This window comes from Lemur catta, chromosome 22 (assembly GCF_020740605.2).
Source record: "Lemur catta isolate mLemCat1 chromosome 22, mLemCat1.pri, whole genome shotgun sequence".
NCBI lineage: Eukaryota > Metazoa > Chordata > Mammalia > Primates > Lemuridae > Lemur > Lemur catta.
The window spans coordinates 18920941-18940398 of record NC_059149.1 but is presented as its reverse complement, the minus strand read 5'-3'; the positions used below and the strand labels follow the sequence as shown (position 1 = coordinate 18940398).

Genomic DNA, 19458 nt, shown 5'->3' with positions numbered 1-19458 from the left:
TGCTTCCATAATATCCTTCCGAAAAGGATTAATGGAATTCACAAATTCTTCTGAGTTCTGATGACAGGAATAACAAGGTCAAATGGTTACTACATGTGGTAAGAATTTTATCAGTATATGCATTAGGAAAGGCCAGAAAGAGGAGAATATAGCTTTTCAAATCTGAATAAATACTTGGAGTTCTAACACAAGAGAAGGTAGGTTGTTGCTGGAGAAAGAGACAAACATAAATATGACTTGGAAGAGGCTCAAATTTGGTAGGACTACAGGAGGGGGCAGCAGTGGAGGGCATGAGAAGCCAGAACAGGAAAGGCATAGGAGACGTAGCATCTGATTCACTTGGCACAATCCTGAACCAAGTACAAGACCATACTGTGGCTCTCAGCCAGGAATAACGGCGATATGCAGAGGTTCAGGCAAATTGGCTGAAGTCCAATATTCAAAGAAGAAATAAGTAGATCAAGTCTAGAGCCTGGGTTCAGGAAGAAGAAATTTAGTCCCCAGGGAACTGGCATACGGTTACCAGGTCTTTTAAGTGACTTTATAAGGTAGGAATCCAACCACAGAGGATTGGGATATAAGACCAGGGCTAATTCACAGGGATCAGTTACACTAACAATGTCCCAAGTGGCCAACAGCCATTAATCTGAAGCTCCTTGTATTCTCCCCTAGGTCTTAGTGTCTGTGGTGAGGCTGAACCTACAGGTGGGCAGGTAGGTGAATTTTCATACCAGAAAAATATAGGAGACCAGTCAAGCTGACAAAGTTAATTCACCTCCACCAAAAAACAATCATCTCCCTTCGAAATGATCAAAGCCTTCACCAATTAATCCCTTCCCTAGATAAAGTGGGCTAAATTCCTCAAATGTAATGGCTCAAACACAACAGAAGTGTGTAAAACATACTAGGACTGAGGTTGGGGCAGGATCAAGGGGCTCTGCTTCATGCTGTCCTTCAGAGACCAGGGTGATAACGACTCTGTCTTTACCAACCAGGGGAAGAGAAGCAGGGAAAAGCGGGAAGAAGTTCACATGAGAAGCTTTTACAGGCCAGGCCTAGAAGTGGCATAAATCACTTCTGTTCACATTCACATGGCCACACTTAAGAGCAAGGAACTGCTGGAAAATGAAGGGCTGGGCATACAGACCCTAACTATTACGAAGAAAGAAGAGAAATTAAGGCCAACAGTTTGCAGTCTCTGTCACACCAACTTTGAGTAACAACATCAAGCACTCATGGAATTCTAAGGACTAAGGAGAAAAACGTTTAAGAATTACACGTTTAAGAAAGACTGGAGAGTCTCACTTCCAAAACAACCACATCTGTAGGTTAAAGGCCTCATAGGAAACACTAAACTGCTGTGATTCACTGAGGTTGACAGTTCCACACATTTTTATCCTCTGCAGACTCTTTCCAAATGCTTAGATGCAGCCATCACTGCCTTGAAATTTAATTTTATTTGAACTTGCACCCTTCCTGGCTTTGTTGTTCCAAATTTGGCAAAATGCTTCTGTAACTCTAATCTTTTCTCAAAACATTGCAATAAGATTAAGGAAACATTTTGGTCTGGTTCTCCTCCTCGAATGTTGAGAGATGCTGAGTGTAAACAGATGTTTTCTACTTCACCTCCACAGACCTAGGAGATTGAACAGTGATTATCATTACTGTCCTATAGTTTAATTTACAAAAACTGAATTCAACTATCTATAGGGAACAAGACTGTGGTCTTCAAATTTCTCTGTAATTATAAAACTGAGTTATTACTAAACTAAATTTGATGACAGATTGCTATACTCAAAATATCCAACAAAAATAACTAAAAACTCTAAATCTAAAATCTAAGTAACAAATTCCCTGCAAATACATATATGTATATAGACAAGTTTTAAATTCTAAAACTTCATTTCTTTTATGAATATAGTGAAATTCACTTTGAAAATAAAATATCATCATCAAACTTCAAAATAATGAAACTATATATAGCATGTATGGTATTGATAAATATTACCTATTAAGTGTAATACAATTATAATTTCTTGGCTTCATATGGGCATATTATAACTAAATATGTTAAAATTTGTACACTGCTATTTTTTACAGAATAAGAAAATAGACATTGTAAGTTTAAGGTAAGGTATCACTGCAGTTTTTTTAGATATGGCAAATTTTATTGAAGAAATGGAATTTTCCACATCAAAAAGATCTTGCAAAGCTCCTGTTAAAAACTCCCCAAGCACAGACCTCAGATGGGCACGTGAATTATCTTACTTGTAAGAGCGAAGCCACACAGTAAGAAGATGATATCATAGAAATCCAGAGGTAGAAGAGAATTTAAATTTGCCTTTTCTTATTACTCCTTCTAGGAAATTATACCTTACACTTTCCAGGAAATTATTTTGTGGGAATTACTTGATATTCTTTTCACGTTTGCTAAAAATGTTTAAGGAATCTTCTTTCTAGCTCTAGAAAGCCCTACTTCTGTTTTATAGAGAAATTTGTGAGCTACAAGCTAGGTCTTTAATGTCAGTTTTCCTACTTCTAAAAATGGAGAATTTAAGTGGAGGTAAAATAATGTACATAATTTATTCAGAAAAATAACTAATGATCATTTTTAGGTAACTGTGAGGATCCTGTAAGTCATGCTGACAGAATTAGGATGAGAAGCTTAGGAAGTGGCAGAAATGATAAAAGTTGCTTTTTTTAATTACTTCATCTTTCCAAAAGAAATAAAAAATATTGTGTCAATGCAATTATCCTCTCTGGAATTTCCAAACTTAGACTTTTGCAGCTAGTACTTAGATGTTACTTCTTACGGTAGTGAAACTAAGGGCCTTTGGGCAACAGAGTACATCATTATCCTTCCTATGAATAACAGAAAGCAAAGGTTCACTGCCAAGGCACAGTCTCATGTTACTTCAGGTCAGCAATTCGAAAATTTACTCTGCCGTAAGGTCTGGTTTTCCCAGGGAGGCAAGATTAAATGCCAGATAAAGGATTCACTACTTGACAATTAGAGAAACTGATGCCTACAAGCTGATAATACCCTGCAGAGGTAACTTGAAACAATTATGTCAATTATCTAAACACTGCATAATGCGTTACCTTTTAGCAAGATAAACAGAGAAATGAGAATGAAGAATGAAAGAAGAAAAAAGAAAAACTATTTGTATTAACCAAAATTACTTATATTACTCATTAGTTTCTTTTATATTAAATAAATCAACACTAAATTTTTAAAATAGATTAAAAATGTGTTTGATTTCATGTAGGAAATTGAGCATTTGGTATTAGAACCTACCTGATGCTGGCAATAGCAGCAACATCTTTACAAAACATTAAAGAGCAAATAATCTTTTAAACTTACATTTTTATTTTCTATTATCTGTGCAAGAATCTTATGGGACTTGCATGAGATTCTATTCAAGTAGCTAAAAAAGACCCATGGAAGCATTACATTTGCCTTTCTCATATGGCTTCAGGCTTATCTAAAGCCATCTAAGAAGATAAAAGAGGTAACATTTTCTTTGCTTACTGGGTGGTCGAAAGGTTAAACATCAAATTCCCAGTGTGGGAAAATCCCAAAGTACTCTAGGTGAAATGTTTTGATGGTTAGTAAATCTATCTATGTGGAAATACACACAGCTGAAGACAAGCCAATAGTATTTCCCCGGCTGAGATCAAATTTAAAAAAAGTTGCTAGATGAAGCAAGTGACCATTTATAATTTTAAAGAATGACAGTTACTCCTATAGAATGATAGTTACCAGAGGCTGGGAAGGGTGGGTGAGGGGGTAGGGGAATGAAGAGAGGTTGGTTGACAGGTACAAACGTACAGTTAGATAGAAGGAATAAGTTCTAGTGTTTGATAGCACAGTAGGGTGAGTATAGTTAACAATAATATATTGTATATTTCAAAATAGCTAGATGAGAAGACTTGAAATACTCCCAACACAAAGAAATGATAAATGTTTGAGGCCATGGAGATGCTAAATACCCTGATTTGCTCAGTACTCTTGTATCCGTGTATCAAAATACCATATGTAGCCCACAAATATATACAAGTGTTATATCTCAATAAAGTTTCTATTGTTATAGTTTACATTATATGGTTCTTTATAAGTTTATAAAGTACTTTCACATATATCATCTCATCAATTGATAGGAAGATGATATAAGTTAAAGTATTTTTCTATGGAGGCAGTGTAGTATAGTGGTTAAGTATATAGATCTCATCTTTTCTTGCCTATTCAAGGTCTTGGCTCCAGTAATAACTCTCTTGCCCTGCCAACCTCATTATTTTTTCCTCCTCTACTGAATACTTCCCTTCAGCATGCATACATAACATGTTGCTAGTCCTCTCACCTTAGAAAGCTCCCTGTCCCACTTCTCCCTTTAGCTACCTTTGCCCTCCTCTGCCATTTCTCTCCTACCCTTTACTGCCAGGCTACTGGAGAGAGCTACGTACATTTCCTCTCTCCTGAACTTACTCCCGCAGGCTCTGCCCACCCCCTCATACCTACCAAGCCAATAAAACTGCTTGTCAGGGTCATCAGTGACCTCCTTGTCGCTAAATCCAAAGGTCACTTCTCAGTTTTCATCTTACAGCATTTGACACAATCGATAACTTTTTTTTAAAATAATTTATTTTCTCAGTTTCTAAGACCCCACTTTCCTGATTTTCCTCCTACCTCTCTGACAGTTACTTTTATTGTATTTTTACTGGTACTTCTATCTACATAGAGCCCTAGGGCCAGTCCTTGGACCTCCTTTCTTTTTTTCAATCTATAATTACTCCCTTGATGATCTCACCTGGCCTTTAAATATTATAAATATACTGACAAATCCAAAATTTAGGTCTCCAGCATTCCACAATAATATAAATTCCATGAAGGCAGGAATATTTGTTTACTTGGTAAACTTCAGTTTCTCCAGTACCTAGAATAGTTTCTGGCCTGTAGTGAGCTCTAAACATTTGCTGAATAAATGAATGAGTGAAAGTGGTTATAAAACTTACTATAATTGTTAAATAAAGATTCCTTTGAAAATTAAAGCATAATATTGAAACAAAACAGTAACTATCTGATACACTGTAGTTGACTTCAGAAAAATGTAGGGTGGGGAAGGCAATATAGTAAAACATACTCAATGAATTTGTCTTTTTTTGGAATGGGAAATTTTCTAAAACTGATTTATCCTCAAGTTTCAGATGTATATATATTACAAACTGTTTACATTTATGTGTAACCAACTGAAGACTAGAAATAGGATGCATAACTTTCAAACCACTAGAGGGAGAAAAATGATAAGGAAACAGGACCAATCAACGTCAGGTAATAAAGACTCATATACTCATTTATTTTTGCAAAAATAAATGCAAATATATTTTCAATCACAGTAAGTATGATAGGGTTAAAATCCCACAGCAAAAAAGAGCAACTCTTGTACTGTATTTTTTAAAAAGCCATATAAATGTCTCTTATTACAGTCACAGTTAAACATTACTCATAATGTTCAAAAATACACGGAACTGAGGGTCAAAAGCATTAAATAGGACAAAGAAAAAAAGATATTACACACATAAACTAAATAGCTTAAAATCATATGATGGAAAAGCTATTAAAGAAATGCAATAAAAATTTAATCAATTCACAATTATGGCTGAGACTTCAATAGATCTCTATCAGAAATGGATAGATCAAATAGAGAAACCAAGTAACAAAAAGGATCTGAGTAACAGAATAAATAAGGTTCTTATAAACTTTGTTTTTAATCAATAGGGTCTATATAAACTAATCATTTATCAGTCTTCACAAAAATATTAATAAAATAAAAATGGAAATTATATCATTTTAATGAAATATTCTTACAGTAGAGTATCACACAGTAGTAAAAATAAATTAACTAGGAGTATATGTGTGAGTATGGGTAAATTTCCCAATATTAAATACAATATATAAGTTATAAAAGGATAGGTATTTTTACATAAAATTTAAAAATTTGCAAAATTAAGTGTCTACATTCGGGGTACATCATTTGTAATGAAATTGCTCATTACTTATTACATGTAGAAGTATATCTTGGTAGAAACATTTTGAAAAACAATTTGAAGTTTCTATTAAAATGTAAAAGCTATGTACCCAACAACTTAACATCTGCATCTACTAAGATCCCTGTATGTTCACTGTAGCATGTTTCTAGTAGTGAAAAGTAGAAACAATCACAATTTCCATCAGTAGGACAATGGTTAAACAAATTATGGCACATCCATGGAATGGTGTGTTAGACCATAAAGAACATTCAAGAGGTTATGGTAGATCTAGAGGAGGCACCATACTAAGATTCACAAAATACATGGTTAGCTGAAAAAGGCAAGCTATAGAAAAATGGGTAAAAATAAGGTTCATGTTTTATAGGAATGCATATATGTAAAGATATAGAAAAATTCTAAAATGGCATATTATTTTTTAAAAAGCCAGCAGAACATATGCTACTAGCTCAATTGTACAAAAGTTAACATAGCCAACAGAGGTCTTCATCAGGGTTGGACAAACAGCAAATGAGTTTGGGATCAGAACTTGGGTGTTATGACACCCAGTCCAGTGTTCTTTCATATTACACAACTTGGAATAAAAGTACATGTTTTGCAATCCTTTGGGACCATGTTTAAAAGCCAGCTTCACTTCTTTCTAGTTAGGTAACCTTGCGCAAAATACTTAATCTCCATGAACTAGCATTTGCAACTATAAAATGGACAACACTAACCTGCAAAATTGTAAAGATTAAATAGAAACTAAACGAGAACACTTCCTTCCCACTTGCCCCATAGAATCAAGCAAATCCACTCTATTAACCAGCTAGGTCCAGAAATAGTCTTTGGCTACTCAGCTCCATGCCTCAAGTTTATGAAGTATCAAGTACCTCTGTGGCACGATAAGTTGGATGTTCTCTAAATATGTTCATAGTGATAAAACTACTCCAACTTTCTTGCATTTCCTTGTAGCTCCCAACTCTCTCACGCTCTACTGCCTTTCTCTCAGTCTTCCTGGCTTAGTCCCAAACACCATACGATGTGGTATTCTGTTTATTTCTTGAGAGTGATGGGCTGACTCTTAATGACAAAATCTCTAGCTATGAACGGAGCCACTGTCTTCTAGGCCTGGCTATACAATGACTCTAAGACAGTTTTTCTAAATGGCAACTGAAAGAAAGGAACACGACACAACTTTAATAGTTTGGATTATTTTTCTCTAAATAAATCACCTTGAACTTACCCAACAGTATTAGCCAGCTTGGGTTACCATAACAAAATACCACAGACTGGATGGCTTAAACAACAGAAATTTACTTTCTCACAGTTTTGAAGGCTAGAAGTCTAAGATCAAAGTGCTAGCATGGTTGGTTTCTGGTGAGGGCTCTCTTCCCAGTGTGTAGGTAGCTGCCTTCTTGCTATGTCTTCCATGGCCTTTCCTGGGTGTACTCAGTGATGGAGGGAAGGAGGAAGAGAAAGAGAAAGCGAGGAAGCGCTCTGGGAGTCCATCCTATGACCTCATTTAACCTTAATTATATCCTTAGAGGCCCAATCTCCAAATACAGAGCTACACTGAGGGTTACGGCTTCAACATCAATTTGGGGAGGACACAAACATTCAGTTCATAACACCAACCATAGAGCAACTGTCCCTTTTCTTTAATCACACAGTCCTCAAATGTTCTGGCAGGTCGTTCTCATCAAGTTAGCATTTTACTCTTTGGAAGAATTGATTATTTGACAATTTCACTGTGGACTCTCTCTTTCAGATCATTTATAAATGAACAAAGAAAAACAGCAATTAGGATCAGTCCTAGAATCCCCGGCCCTCCAGTACCCCAGTATGTGTGTGTTGTGGGTAGGGGGAGTTCCTACTTGTTAATCGCAGCTAGAGGTTCCCTGCCCACCAGCCAGCCTTGGTCTGCCTGCCTCCCAGTAGGGGGTCTCCTGCATGCCAGTTCTGGCCCATGATTGCCTGCCTGCCAGCCCTGGCCCGATGGCACCCCAGCAGGAGGCTTCTAGGTTGCCAGTCCCAGCCTGTGTTTCACTGTCTGCTGCTCTCAGCCCAGCAACTGTGGAAAAGCTCTAGCTGCAAACATACCTTTTCCAACAAGGTCCAAATCTCAACCTAGGGAGGGGGCTCCCCTTCCAAGTTTGTTCCTTTCCAGGTACTTTTCCTGAGCCCTAGGGTATTCTTTTGAATTTTGATCACTTCTTTGCAGCTAATCCCCTGTAAATACGTCAATAATTCTGTATAATAATATAATAGTGGATACATGTCATTTATAATTTGTCAAAACACATAGAATGTGCAAAACCAAGAGTGATTCCTAATGTATATCAATTCTGGGTAATGATGATGTATCAATGTGAATCCATCAGTGGTAACAAATGTACCATTCTAGTGCAGGATACTGATAGTTGGGGAGAAAGCCTGTGTGGGGATAGGGGTATACAGGCACTCTGCACTGTCTACTCAATTCTGCTGTGAACCTAAAACTACTTTAAAAAAATAAAGTCTATAAAAAAAAGGGAAGGGAAACTCTATTAAAAGTCTATGTTCTTTAATACTGCTATTAAAAAATACAGCACACTTAGGTATGTAAGTTTGTAACTATCTCTGAAAAAGCCTGGAAACAAATATGTCAAAATGTTAATAATTGTGTACTCTGAATGGTGGAATATATAATTCTTTGTATCTTTTAAATGTGGCAAAAATAACTGACACAAGAGAGCACAACAAAAATGTGAGAATGATTAAAAGCTCTAAAATTTAAAAAATAATATTCAATTTTTCATCTGCAGAAATCATCATTGAACAAAAACAATGAACAAGTTTTAAAAATCATACATCACTTAGCTTTGGCAGTTTATTCCTATCACATTGGCATTTTCTGGAAGAACTGAAGTGTCATCTGAATTTAACAGGACTGAAAGCCAAAAAGGCATTATCTGGGACAAAGGTTATAAAACTAGTATAAATCTAAGTTTAGAGAGGATTAAAGGATAGGAACAACTTTAAAGCAAATATTAGTAATAACCAATATCAGAAACACTAGAGTGACTTTAAGATTACAGAACTGTAAAGTTGAAATGGACCTTATAGATTCAAATCCAATCATCCCTACCTATGACATTTCACAAACAAAGATGTCTCTGAAAGGTTAAATGACTTAGTCTTGTCACAGAGATAGTGGCAGAGCACTAAGACTGAACCTCTTTATACATTGTATCTCATTTGAGAAATAAACACTTTTAAAGGCATAATTAACATGTAGTCTTTAACTTAGGTTTTATACATGAATAGTAATGAAACTAAAGAGATTTAGTTTCATCATCTAAGAGAAAGTCTGAAATATTTCTAGTTTGAAATATTCATAGTTAACTATGAAAGAAGATAAAAAGGCTGATATTCAAAGAAATGGAATAAGGTCTACTCTATCCACCAAATACAGAACTATGCAATGTTTCTTTGCATGGAAACACAGAGGCTGATAAATTTCCAGCAGTTTACAGATTATGCACCTGGAAAATGGCTGTAGACCAGTTTCAAAGAGGTGATGGTTGAAAAAATGAGTAAAGTCAGTGAATTTGATGGCAAAGTTGCTATCTGTCTAGGTCCCAGAATAACCACATGAAGGGGAGTCTCATGGAGTCTTCCTCAACCCATACAGACATTTAGAATAGTTACATAAACAATAAAGGTTTCATGGGTTAATCCACTGAAATGTGAACATCTATTTGTTATTGCCACCCTAATATAATCATAATTGGTTATGATTCTGTATATTAAGTTGGGGTACCACATGGGTCTTAGAGATGATGTATCTTGACAAGAATCAAGCAGAACATATAATCAGATAACTTAATTTGCTATTTCTTTCTGGAGAAGAGTACATCCCAAGGAAAAGAAAACTGCTCCTAGAATGGGATATACTGGAAAAATCAAGAAGCTATTCAAGGATTTTATGTGGCCAAGAGTAGAACGTTTCCTTATTCAACAATGTTCTTTCACCTTCAGAACTTCACCCTAAATATACTCCCAAAAGTTCAACATTCTTGTGGAACTGAACAAACCTGGTCTCCTGTCTTTTACCAACCAATATTTTTGGTCACTGATGAGGATGAAGGCAATCTGCTCTTTTTTCTGCCACCAGCCTCACCTAGACATTTATATTTGACAAATAAATTTTGAGCCACTGATGCTAATGAAGGCAGATATGCTCTGGTTATATCACTTACCACCTTGCCAGTGGCAAATTGTAGACATCCCCACTCACTTATTAAACGACTTTGATACATGACTCACCATTTTCCTCACTACTCCAAATCATGTCAGATAGAACTTTGAAATTCAAGTAGATGGCCCATCTAATAAAAGCCTCAAAGTTCTCTGACTTCCTAATTTCAAAATTCTATAATCACCCCATATCTCCCTACACCTAGAATACCTCCATCTCTCGGGCTATAGAGCACTGTTAGAGAAAAATCACAGCCAATACTGACTTATGAACCCTAAAAACTTTTCTGGAATCTCACAGGAAGTGGCATTCTTTCCTATGGGACTAGGGGAAAGGAGGTAAGGGTGAGAAAAGCAAATTTAGTCATGAGGTAGTAGCAAATCGAGCAAATTTAGTTAGGATAGATCATTGCCTCTGTAAAGAATGAAGAGAGGTCTTTTGCTCGAGATAGTGTAAGGTGAGGTGTGCTGCAGGTAGAGTAGAACACAACGTTTTAGAGCAGCTACATAGGATGAGAAATGGAGTTAACACGGCCATGTGAAAACATTGTTAAAAACATGTCTCCTTGTGCACGTTTAATTTCTCAAGAGTGTATATCTAGATAGAATTTGTTAGTATGCATGTGAAACTGCCAATCTATTTGCTACATAATGTGTATGCTTATGAGCAGAATGAAAATTTTTGTTGCTCCACATCATTGCCAACAGTTATTGTCAGTATTTTTAATTTTACACCAATCTAATTGGTAAGAAATGGTGCCTCATTGTGGTTATAGCCTGTATTTCTCTCTTGTTAGTGATGTTAAGCATCTTTTCATGTGTTCGTCCATCTTTTGCATATCTTCCTCTTGATTTGCCGTTCAGATCCTTTGTTCATTTTTCTATTGTGCTGTCTTTTAGTGCTAGACAGATAATGCCATAAATAGAGCTTGTTTGATTTTTTTAGAACATATTTTCTCTAACCCAAGAATGTTTACACTACAGAAAATAAAGTTACTCAAATTCTCAGTGTTTGGCACAACAATTACCAGAGATCAGTGAGATTAATATTCTCCAGTTTAAACTTGCCTATCAGGTTTAAACAGAAAGAATAAAATCTGTATTGTAAGTTTGGTATATTTGCTATGTAAGTTCAATATTATATCATGGGTTAAAAAAGTACTAATTCGTTCAGATTACTAAGGTTTACACATATTTTTAGAAAACGGATAACATGAACAACTTATAAATTAGAACAGCAAAAGTTGTGACCCTGAAAAAAAAACTGCACTTCATGAGCAAGTTTAAAAATTCATTTTATCATTAAACACCTCATATTTAATCTTGCAAATATAGAACATGAACAAATTATTATAAAATATTTCACGGTTTTCTAGTTTCTTACAATGGCTATTTTAATCCTCCACTCTCCCCTAAATCTCTATCATAGTTACTTCACACATTTCTGTATCTTGCTCTCAGAAGATGACATCACCTCCATTTAATATTTTTACATTTAAATATTTAATATTTAATATATTAAATTTTTCAGTTAATATTTTCAGACAAAGGTTGATCGCTGGTAACTGAAACCACGGAAAGAGAAAACACGGATAAGGTGAGACTACCGTACATAATTTTATACGTACAACCATCTCAAAATAAGAACAACATTAAAGCATTTGACCAGCTGCTAATGCTAAAAGACTAAGGATGCCTCCAAAGAAAGTGAATCTTTTGTTTTCTCATATATTTAGGGGGAAGAAAACAAAAACATATGATCTCTGCATCTGCTATTTCACAAAATTGTAATTAGTTACTAAATTCACAACTACCACTAATGCTATTATGACTCCGTGTCCAATCATTAGTCCTCACAGATAACACAAGGTAATAGACATCCATTATTTCACCTTCTGCTAAGGCAGCAGTCTCAAATCTTTTTGGCACCAGGGACCGGTTTCATGGAAGTAAATTTTTCCACAGACCGGGGGTGGGAGTATATTTTTGGGAAGATTCAAGTGCATTACATTTGTTGTGCCGTCAAAACTCTCTGCTAATGAGAATCTGTATTTGCAGCCACTCCCCAGTGCTAGCATCACCACTCAGCCCCACCTCAGATCATCAGGCAGTAGATTCCCATAAGGAGCGTGCAACCCAGATCCCTCGCATGCGCAGTTTACAGTAGGGTTCACACTCCCATGAGAATCTAATGCCGCTGCTGATCTGACAGGAGCTGGAGCTTATGCAGTGATGTGAACGATGGGGAGTGGCTGTAAATACAGACGAAGCTTTGCTTGCTCACTGCTGCTCACCTCCTACTGTGTGGCTGGTTCCTAACAGGCCACAGCCTGGTACCAGTACCAGTCCATGGCCCCGGGGGTTGGGGACTACAGCGCTAAGGTATGTAGATGATCTGATCTCTATAAAGTCAAAAGCAAATTTTCATCAAGGAGATGATTTTGTAAAAGTAAGATTGTTAAAAAACTGTAATAATTAGAAAAATAGTAATTTATTTCTGGATTTTTAATTCATCAAGTCATTAAATAAGAATTTATTAAAATCTTATAAGATAACAAGACTTATATGTTATAGTGTGGGTGATGAATGAAATCTCCCTCAAAGATGCTTCAAAAATTTAGGATCAAAAATATTAAGAATGTAAGGTGATGGATACATTAATTAGGTTGATTTAGTAATTCTACAATATATATTTATATCAAAATATTACCCTGCACCACTTAAATATACACAATACAAAATTTAGAGTTAATATAATTGTTTTAATGATCTCAAATGTCTTCTTTTATCTTTAGGTGGAAAATGGCATTCATTTTTCAAAAATTATTAAGAATAAATTATATATTCAATCTATAAAAGGGCAGCTACATTTTACTTAGTACTCATAAACAATCCAACCCAAAATTATATAAGCAAAATTATAAGCAAAAATCAATTAGAAGTTACATTAAACCCAAATACACCTGAATTCCAATTCAAAATACAATTCAATGTTTGCATATTTTTAAGGTGGGGATTACACAGACCAAGAAAAGAAACTGTTATATATGTTCATTCAAGCTAGTTGCTGTACATATTCGAAAATTTCCAAGTCTTGGAAGAGAATTATAGATGAAGTTTTTTTTTAAATTTAACTTCAAGATTATGACAGTTTCATGTGTTGATTCCCAATGTGAACCTAAACAAAAGTGCACCCACAAAATGTCGTAACTAGCTTTTGTAGAAATCCCAACAAAAGGTGCATTTATTTCTACAACTCCAGGTTCAGTGTAATCAGAAAAAGGATATATTTCTTTTTCCAAATTCATCCAAATTTTACTCCGTGAATTACTTAGGGAAAAATAATCTATACACAAATCATTGCATGTGAATCCATCTCATGGTCAGGCCATGTAGGAGTGCAGGTAGAATCTGGTCAATTGTCATGATTGAGGAAACTAAAAAAGGGGATCCCCTAGTTTAGCTTTCTATAAACATTATTCTACACAGAATTAACCCATCTTCAATTTCATATATATGTGACTTCCCTCACATAACAAATTAAGGCTATTCTCCATTTCTAGGCATAACTCAGAGATACCACAGGTTCAGTTCTAGACCACCACAATAAAGCAAGTCACACAAATGTTTTGGTTTCCTAGTGCATATAGAAGTGATGTTTACACTATAGTATAGTCTATTAAGTATGTAATAACATTAGATCTAAAAAAAACTATACACCTTAATTAAAAAATACTTCATTGCTAAAGAGAGGCTAGCAAACTCTGGGCCTTCAGCAAGTCGTAACCTTTTCGCTGGTGAAGGGTCAGCCTCCGTGTTGACGGCTGCTGTGACTGATCAGGGTGGTGGCTGCTGAAGGCAGGGGTGGCTACGGCAATTTCTTAAAATAAGACAATACAGTTTGCCTCATCAACTGATTCTTCCTTTCATAAAAGATTGCTCTATAGCATGTAATGCTGTTTTTGATGGCAATCAATCCTCTCAAACTCTGCTCCTACTTTATTAAGTTTATTCTAAATCCCTTTGTTGTCATTTCAACAATGTTCACAGCATCTTCACTAGGATTAGATTTCCATCTCAAGAAACATTTTCTTCGCTTATCCATAAGATGCAACTCCTCAACCATTCAAGTTTTATCATGAGAGCACAGCAAATCAGTCACATCTTTACACTCCACTTCTAATTCTAGTTCTCTCCCTATTTCCACCACATCTGCAGTTACTTCCTCCACTGAAGTCTTGAATCCCTCAAAGTCATTCGTGAGGGTTTGAATCAACTTCTTCCAAACTTCTGTTAATGTTGATATTTTGACCTCCTCCCATGAATCACAAATATTCTTGATGTCATCTAGAATGGTGACTCATTCCCAAAAGGTCTTCAATTTACTTTGCTCAGATCCACCAGAGGAACCACAATTTATGACAGCTAGAGACTTATGAAATGTATTTCTTAAATACCAACAACTGAAAGTTGAAATTACTCCTTGATCCATGGGCTAGAGAATGAAGGTTGTGCTAGCACACGTAAGAGCGACACTCCATCAGAATGTACATCTCCATCAGAGCTCTTGGGTAACCAGGGCATTGTCAATGAGCAGTAATATTTTGAAAGGAATCTTTTTTTTTCCCTCAGCAGTAGGTCTCAACAGTGGGCTTAAAATATTCAGTAAACCATGCTGACAGATGTGCTGTCATTCAGGCTTTGTTGTTCCATTTATAGAACACAGCGAGAGTAGATTTAGCATAATTATGAAGGGCCCTAGGATTCTTGAAATGGTAAATGAGCACTGGCTTCAACTTAAAGTCACCAGCTGCACTGGCCCCTAATAAGAAAGTCAGCCTGTCCCTTGAAACTTTAAAGCCAGGCATTGACTTCTCCTCTCCAGCTATGAAAGTCCTAGATGGCATCTTCTTCCAATAAAGGGCTGTTTTGTCTACATTGAAAATCTGTGGTTTAGTGTAGCCACCTTCAACAATTCTCTTAGCTAGATCTTTTGGATCACTTGCTACAGCTTCTACATCAGCACTTTCTGCTTCACCCTACACTTTTATGCTATGGAGACAGCTACTTTCCCTAAATCTCATGAACCAACCTCTGCTGGCTTTAAACTTTTCTTCTGCAGCTTCCTCCCTCTCAGCCTTCATAGAACCGAAGAGAGGTAAGGCCTTGCTCTGGATCAGGCTTTGTCTTAAGGGAATGTTGTGGCTGGTTTGCTCTTCTATTCAAACCACTGAAACTTTTTCTCCATGGCAGGAAGGCTGTTTTGCCTTCTTATTATTCATGTGTTCACAGAGGAGCACTTTTAATTTCCTTCAAAAACTTTCCCTGTGCATTCACAACTTGGCTAACTGTCTAGAGCAAGAGGCCTAGCTGTTGGCCTCTCTTGGCTTTTGACATGCCTTCCTCACTAAGCTTAAACACTTCTAGCTTTTGATTTAAAGTGAGAGATGTGTGACTCTTACCTGTCTAACTTTTAGTTTTCCACTCCAGAGTACGACTAAATTAAGTTGAACCATCTTAAAATGAATAAATCATAAAATAGATCATGTGTTCTATATAATAAGCAAAATACTGGATTGAAGTACGTTAAGCAATCTAATAGATTTTTTTATTCTGGGCCTAAAACAAAAAGGCAGTTCTAGAACAAAAATTTTTCCACTAATAAAAATAGTGCTTTAAGGCTAAAACTTTAAGGTTCTAAATAGAATCCTGTCAACATCTCTTCACAATATTAATAAAGTTCAAAGGCCATGGTTGACTGAAAAATTTTGGCAAGACAAACTTGTACAATTAAAGTAAATAGAGTTCACATGATTTGATCTCCCAAAGCCTGGAATTTTGACCTTGACTGAAATCTTCCCAATTCTAATGCTTTAAATAACTACTTTAGCTGAACAAAATATTAAACTATTAATTCTCATAGTGTATATGTCCCATGCAAATATTTAGCACAGACTTATTTATTCAACACATCTTTATTGTGCCTACTGGGCTAAGCCCCATACTAGGCAATGAAGATATAAAAGTGACCATGACCAACACAGGGCCTCTCCTTAAAAGGCCAAGACAAGCAGAGAAGACAAAAAATGAACAAATAATTACAATAAAGTCATGATCCGACAGTATAGATAAGCAGGGATATTTTAACAAATCTGTGGAGTCAGGGAAGGCCTTCTAGAAAAGTTTAGAGCCAATGTCTTTCAAATAAAAATCTTCAAGGCTATGGTAATGGAACTGTATTTCTGTAAGTTATTTCTATTCAGTCCTACCAGTTAAATTATTCTTAAAATATGTACAGGTTAATTTATATGACAGACTTTTGCTCAGCATAACATCATGCTTAAAAGATGCCTTATAAATCAAAATTTCTCAGCTATAGCTTTACACATGAAAATGAATCATTTCTATCACTTCAAGAAAATCAAAAATAATAAATGAAGCAGTAGCATAGGTTTAAAATAGTATTTCTGGGCCAGGCATGGTGGCTCATGCCTATAATCCCAGAACTCTGGTAGGCCGAAGTAGGAGGATTGCTTGAGCTCAGGAGTTCGAGACCAGCCTGAGCAAGAGCAAAACCCCATCCATACTAAAACTAGAATAATTAGCCAGGCATGGGGGCACATCCCTGTAGTCCCAGCTACTGAGGAGGATGAGGCAGGAGGATCACTCGGGCCCAGGAGTTTCAGGATGCTGTGAGCTACGATGATACCACAGCACTCTACCCAGGGCAACAGAGTGAGACTCAGTCTCAAAATAATAATAATAATAATAATAATATTTCTGAAAAATGGCAGATTGACCTTAAGAGTCTCTTTAAACCTCTTCCTCCCCTAACCACACTAAAATCACAGTAAAGGAACATAAAAAGGTATAAATACACAAGGACTAAAAAAGAGAAAAGGAGAGGAGACTAAAACACTCAAGAGAATTTGTCAAACTGTTATAAATTGAAGAGATGGAGGAGTGGTAATTCACTTAAGGGAGCAGAGGCACTTCCTGGGTGCTGTGGAGAAGACGGCCAAATGGAGGAAGCTATTTGCTGTAAGGACCAGGCCTTGGGAACACAAGGAGCTGTGGAGGCAGAGTAAGTGGTAGGGCTGAAAACAGAGGATTAAATAATGTGTAAGTGCATCATTAGATGCTCACCCAACACACATGTTCTTCCATATACATGCACACATGCCTACATCCAGATTACTGCTCTTTTCACTTCTTCTATTCTTTAGAGAAACTCAGTAGTACCAGGGAAAAAGAGCTATAAAATACTGACATTTGGATGCTACTCTAATAAGCCCAGATCACCAAATGAAAAGCCACGTTGATATACAAAGACCTTCAAAGTGGTTCTGAAATAATAGATAGGCAACAACCACACATATGTGAGGAAAACCTTCAAAATGAAGGTAGGAGCTTATAAATTCAAACAGAAATAGAAAAAGAACCTGGAAGAAATGAAGCAATGCACAGGGCAGAAGACAAAGCAAAACTATAATTTATATCCTTATAACAAAAAAAGAAAATGCAGCAGCCATGAAACAAAATAGAATGCATGCAACACATGAACATCAAAGAATACAAAATAGTTCTTTGAATTAAAAAACTAGGATAGTTGAAATACAAAATTCAGTAGGAAGGTTGGAATATCAAGTCCAAGATATCGCCCATAAAAACAAACAGACAAAAAGATGTTTAAAACCGTAATATAAGAAAGATTAGAATTAGACTGGGTTCTGTCAGGAGTTTTAACATGATGTTAACAGTAGTTCCAGAGAAAGGTAATAGAAAAAGGGAGAAGAGAAAATGTCAAAGAAATAATACAAGAAAATTACACAGAACTTTTAGACATGAATGTCCACATTGAAAGGGCCCTTTAGTACCTTGCACAATCGATGAAAAAATGTCCACATCAAAGCAATTACTATAAAAATGTCACACACCAGGGATAAAGAGATTATATATTTTTACAGAAAGAGAAAAACGGTCACATACAAAAGGCATGACAATCAGAATGTAGTACTAGACACTTGGGAAGGGCAAGACACAGGACTTTAGTATTATTTGATGTCTAAAACAATGCACAGGAATTTTCACAAACACTAAGCAATAATAATGTAAGTAAATAAAAACAGACAAGTAAATAAATGAATAAAATAAAAAGTAAAATTGGTATATTGAATGTTCACTACATGCCAGGGGTATCATTCTGTTTTAAATATACTGTATTAACTCATTTAACTTTCGTATCACCCTACCAGATTATTAGCCTCATTTTACAGATGAGGAAACAGGCATTGACAGGTTAATTTGTCCATAACGATACAACCAGCAGGTGGTGGAGCCAGAGTTCTAGCTTTCTGAGTGTAGTCTTTTAAAAACTGCCTAATATTGTCTTTCAACTTTAAAAGTAACATTTACTTAAAAAAAGAAAAGAAAGAAAGAAAAGAAAATACTATTTGAATGTTCCCTACCTTACTAATCAGTTCCCAGATCAACTGTGGTTGATTAAAAGTTCTGCCTTGGTTAATCAGGGCACAAGTTTAATGCTATTCCGCTTCCCAAACCACAAAAGTGTATGTGTATGGGAGTTGGGGGATAGTGGGAGGGAGAATGAAGATTGAAGGCATTTCCTAGCACTTTAAATATTCATTGAATAAAGTACTTTATGTTGTGTGCTGGTGATTTGCTGCCATATACATAGTCCATAAAGTAGAGTCCCTAAACTAAATGCACTTACAACCTCCACCAAAAGAACTGATGCACTTACATGAGCACCGTGTATTTAGGCAAAGAATGAAGGCTATATAAATTTCATTTAAGTTAAAAACAACATAGCTGTCTCTTTTCTAAATTATTTTCATCTAAGCCTTTCACACTCTTCCAGTCTTAAAAGGAAAATTTCCCTGGGCAATTTTCCTAGTCATTTATGACTATTAAATAGACTGATGTGACAAAAACATTATGCTCCTTTCTTAACTTGCCTTACACTTATCCATACCTTATATTAACCATATGATCACATTTGTTCATTTTCATGTCATGTTCCTCTGTAAGAGTTAGCTTCATTCACAGTCTCCTGCTTTTGCTGTCCTATCCATTGCCTGTTTTAGTGTATCTACTTAAGGGATTCTGGCTTTAGTGGTGGTGGAGGGGAAGAGAAATATGTATACTCTTTTTGAATAAATGTTTTTTTCT

General features: G+C 35.9%; 1 protein-coding gene across 4 annotated transcripts in view; it reads right to left on the bottom strand.

The window, feature by feature from the left end:
- The window catches only part of MICU3 (mitochondrial calcium uptake family member 3), a 79777-nt gene that overhangs the window by 59310 nt on the left and 1009 nt on the right, over positions 1-19458 (bottom strand). The gene's annotated exons all lie outside the window — the stretch shown is intronic.